This window comes from Brassica napus, chromosome A10 (assembly GCF_020379485.1).
Source record: "Brassica napus cultivar Da-Ae chromosome A10, Da-Ae, whole genome shotgun sequence".
Taxonomy (NCBI): domain Eukaryota; kingdom Viridiplantae; phylum Streptophyta; class Magnoliopsida; order Brassicales; family Brassicaceae; genus Brassica; species Brassica napus.
In genome coordinates, this window is record NC_063443.1 from 6,962,296 (window position 1) to 6,967,511 (window position 5,216).

The following is a 5,216-nucleotide window of genomic DNA, read 5'->3' on the forward strand; positions in this document are numbered from 1 at the left end:
AGAGAATAGGAAGAGTTGTATTTATTCAAGTGTTAAGTAATCATTTTGATGGATAAATGTAGAGGATGATAATCGTTACAAGGAGCTTCTCAACGGCTAACCTTAGTCTTTTTGGTGATAATTGGGAAGAGGAAGATCAGAAGATGAAAAATAGATCGTCGTGGATGTAGAAAGGAATGTGAATCTATTTTTCTGAGATTTAACGGGAACGAAAAAACACTGTATTCAATTTTTTCGAGTTTCAACTTCTGACCTGACGTGGAAAAAAAGAAACATCTCTATTGGTTGATCTTTTAATCACACTTGAACATTCTCTCCATCAAGGATAAGATGTATTATGCGGGTGGGTCGTTTCCAGCCGTATTTGGCGCTGGGTGTCAATGATATATAATCAACTAAATGAATATAAATTCTTAGTCTTTAACATAATTTATTTGAGTGTTTTACTTAATTAGTATATTTGTGGCCATAGAAACAGGATATACTTTTGAAGTTCAGAGAACATAAATTTTTCTTATTATTTTGTCATCTAAAGATTAATATTAAACATTAAAAGATCATGAGTTCATTACACACCATCATGACATCCTATACAAGGATGGATTGATCATCAAACAAAGCTAACAAAAACCCTTAAGAAAACCTATGTCGGATAGAAATCGGAGCCATAAGCCAAACATTCCGAAAACATTGAAACCATAAACTAGACCTTTAACTTAAAAGAGAAAAACTTTACAAAATATCACATTTCAATAATGGAGCATAAAACATCTACCAGTGAAGCAAAGCGTCAAAAAAGAACCATCATAAGTATTCATTAAAGTCGGAAGCTAGCATCAAGATTTGTAAAACGACTTCAAAAGAGGGCAAACTAAACCAACCCCTAATCAACACATACCGTGACTGCATCAATAATAATAACATCAAAACCGGTGGCGATGAACAGAACCACTTACCCACACCGGAACCAATACAAAAGGATGAAACCTTGTCGTGTAAAACCACTTCTACCACTAAGAAGGAGACCATCGATGAAAAGATGGAGCGACAGAAAACCGGAGAGAGACAACCGAAGTGTCAAAAACAAGACTCCTAAGCTGATAGAGGCCCTGTTCGTTTGCTCACCCAGGTGATCCATCTGGGTGAAGATGCAAATTGATGTTCGTTTTGTGCATTATAATGATACATCCAGATGGATTACCCAGCTGAATTTTTAAAAACTCATCTCAAATTCTCACTCAAATGAAGGTGAGTCTTGATGGTGCATCTGGATGCAGATGCATCTAATTCAGTCCAAAATGATAAATGACAAAAATGACCTTTTAAAATCAAAATATTATTTTCAAACCGTAAATCTATTTTTTGCATATACATTTTTCCGCTATAACTAAAAAATGCATTTTCTCACAAAAACTGAACACTTTCCTGCCAAAACCACACGATGCGTTTTTCCGCAAAAAAACATAAAACACACATTTTCATAAAAACACATTTTTTTGGCTAAACTGGTAAAACCACACTTTTCAACCAAAACCGAAAAATGCATTTTCTTGTCAAAACAAAAAAACGCATTTTCCCGCCAAAACCCAAAAAGTGCATATTCCCACCAAAACTCCAAAAAGCATTTTCCGGCCAAAACCGCAAAAAGCATTTTCTCGCCAAAACCGGAAAACATAATTTTCCCGCCAAAACAGAAAAACGCATTTTCTCGCCAAAACCGGAAAACACAATTTTCCCGCCAAAACTATAATACAGAATTTCCCGCCAAAACCGGAAAAACGCATTTTTCTGCCAAAACTGAAAAACACAAACCGGAAAATGAAATTTTCCCGCCAAAATCTGAAAAACGAATTTTCCCGCTAAAACCGGAAAAACGCATTTTCCCGCCAAACCCGGAAAAACGTATTTTCCCGTTAAAACCGGAAAATGCACTGATAGACCATATATTTTACCCATTTTTAATCATGGTCTATAAGTGCTTTAAAGTGTTTTAAGATACAATTATTATGTTTTGGAGTCTATTTAGAGTATTTACAGGTTCAGAGACGTTTAGGAGAAATATAGTGATTTTGGAGTCTTTTGGAGCGTTTGGAGGTGCAGAGTTGCACAGACGCGTCAGATGTTTAGCTATGGCTGGAAACCTTCCGACCGTTAGATTGAGCCTATATTTTGACACAAGATAGAGCTTTGAGTTAGCTTTCCAGTGCCACCGGTCTCAGGTCAATAAGCATCCTGTAGATGAAGTTATGCCCGTTTTACTGAAGAGTGGTCAGTCTGCCTCGCGAGAGGAAGCTGCCGAGAAGAGAAAGCCACGTCGATCGATGCAGCACTCTGCACGTCGATCGATGGAGATCCCAGATCGTGGGCCTTGTATATTTTATGACTGCGTGAAGCCCAGAAGTAACTACAAATTACCAGAATGCCCTTGGACGACCAGAAACCCTATTTATGTTATTTCTAAGCCATTGTTGACGGCTACGCTTTTTACACGCTTTCTGTTTCATTGTTTCTCTGAGAGAAGAGAAGGGAGGAACTCCTATCAGAGTCCTCCTGGAACTCCATTGGTTTTCTTATCTATTCATTTCAGCTTTTCTATCTATTCATCTATGATTTCTATTTTCATATCTGAGTAGATCCACCTATTAGATCCAGGGTTCATATAGGTTTGTGGGATTAGCCCCAAACTATAGATCTGCCTTGTTGTGATATTCATGATAGATCTATACTTATTGCTTGTTCTAGAGTAATTAACTAGAATATTGATCATAGGATTGCATACACAAGCATCCTTGTTATTCCATCCTGACATCTATCTAACATATTAGGATTGTTAGAGAGGGCTAACCGCCAATTTAGCATCCTAATAGGGCAAATCATCTCGCGCCTAGGCCTGGCTAGAACCCGTCGATCGATGTCCTCAACTGACTACCGGTCGACGTAGGTAAAGGTGTATCGGTCGATGTCCCAATAGGACCATCGGTCGACACTCTTTCGTGATCAAGATACTAACCATTGAGACACGAGATCTAGCGAGTTAACCAGTAAAACATGCGACAGCTGATCACTGAGTTAAGCGGTTAAGCTCTAACATATCATGCATGCTACAAATAGGTACCTATAGGAATTATAATCTCCAACACCTGAATAGAAGCCCTAGATCTAGCAACCATCCTTCCATCGAACAACCCTTGCCAAGCTGAACAATTGACTTGTTCAACTTGTTTACTGCTTTGTTTATTTAATTGCTATTTTACTGCTTTATAATCTATTAGCCTAGTTTATTATAAATTGTTTGGATCTAATCGGTTTCCTAGCTCCTTGTGGATTCGATCCCTAAGTACTATAACTCGACCTCTTTTGATGAGAGTAACACTCTTTAGGGTAATTTGAGTGGTATCATGCACTTTCCCGCCAAAACCAAAAAAAACGCATTTTTCCGCAAAACCCGGAAAAACGCACTTTCCCGCCATGACCGGAAAAAATATATTTTCTCGCCAAAATCGGAAAAATGTATTTTCCTGCCAAAACCGTAAAAATGTTTTTTTCCGCCAAAATCGCGAAAAAACTTTTCCCGCCAAAATCGTGAAAAAAATTTTCCCGCCAAAATCAAGAAAAAAAACTTTTCCCGTCAAAATCACTGTTTGATCGGAAAACGGTGATAAGAAGATGTGGATTTAACAAAGACGTTTTATTATGGTCGGAAGAGACGTTCAGTCGGTTACAAGAGAAGTAAAGAGAATGCGACAGAAGGGAAGCCGGCAACTCGATGGGTTACCGGAAAAGTACAGATACCGGCAAGATGAAGTAAAGGTGAAAACCCTAATCTAGCCGCCAAGTGTTAGTCAGATGATTTCGGATCCCTTTCTCGTTCCTCTTCCTTCTCCTTATATAGTTCTCCGATGTGTCGTTCTTGACCTAGTTTAAGTCGTCTTCGTGGGCCTTCCTTATTGGGCCGAAAGGCCCGCATTAATCCGAGCGATCGCCGAGCCGGATGCCTCTTAGTCGACGATGATCGACTCGAGGTACTCTAGAAGTGAGCCGAGAGACTGACCTTCTGAGCCGACTATCCGAGCCATCGCTTTCATTGGTTCGGGCCAGGCCTTCTATTCCTTGGGCCTTGAGGGATGGTTAGATCCATCTCCTACAGTAAGTCCCCCCAGTCCATCAGTGAGCGAAGAGTCGCTTAGCTCATGATGGATTCTAGAATATGGAGGTTCAAAGGAGTAGGAATCCTGTCGGGAGGTTAAAGCGAGGGATCGATGAGTCGCATAAAAGGCCGTGGTAACGTCTTCTCTCGGAGTCGTTGAGTCGCGGGCTCCGGATTTTGACCAGCTCGTCTTGGCTAATTGTCGATTAATTAAGACGAAGAGCCGGAAGGTCGCGGGAGCCATCGGGATCTTAGGGAGAATTTCGAGGCCCATTTAGGCCCGTTTAGGCTTAATAATGACACCTCGAATTTTTCCCCCTTTTTCCTTCATAAATGCATCGAGAAGTTGAAACGCCGCGAGAGTCGGCTGGGTTTTTAGGGAGAATTTCGAGGCCCATTTAGGCCCGGATAGGCCTAATGATGACGCCTCGAGTTCCCCCCTCTCTTTTCCTTATAAATACGCAGATCCCCCCCTCATTTCTTCAAGTTTCCTCCGCGATCAAAGGTACTTTCTCTCTCCTTCCTTTATCTTTCTAAGTGTTGTAACCTTCATTCGACGCGATCTTCACTATGTCGTCGGTTCCGAGATTATCGAGGCAACAGAAAGGGAAATCGGTCGAAGCGACGTCGACGCCGGCAAGGAATCCCGACGGAGGTCGTCTCGGGGATCTTGAATCTACCCACCATGCGGCGATGATGGACACCGCCAATTTGTCTCGTTCCCAAAGGCTCCTGGTCGCAGATGCCACGAGGCTTGCGAGGGAAGGGAATGAGAACGTTGCTGTTAGAGACGCGACGGAGTGCGCGAGAGACGGGCAGAGCGGGGCGATGCCTGTCGACTCGGTTACTTTGAGAGCTCGCCCTATGGAGGGCGATCCTCCTGAGAATGACGATCCCGAAGCTGAGTTAGTCCCGACGACATTCTATCCTGACGGGATTTTCGAGGAGCTTCCGAGGCTTCTACCCGACCTGCTTCGCCCTGCCTTCGTGGCTGGTCAAGACTGGGAGGGTGTAGAAGAGACTAAATCGACCCCGAGGAGCGTGAAGAAGGTTCTTCGATCCAAGGGCG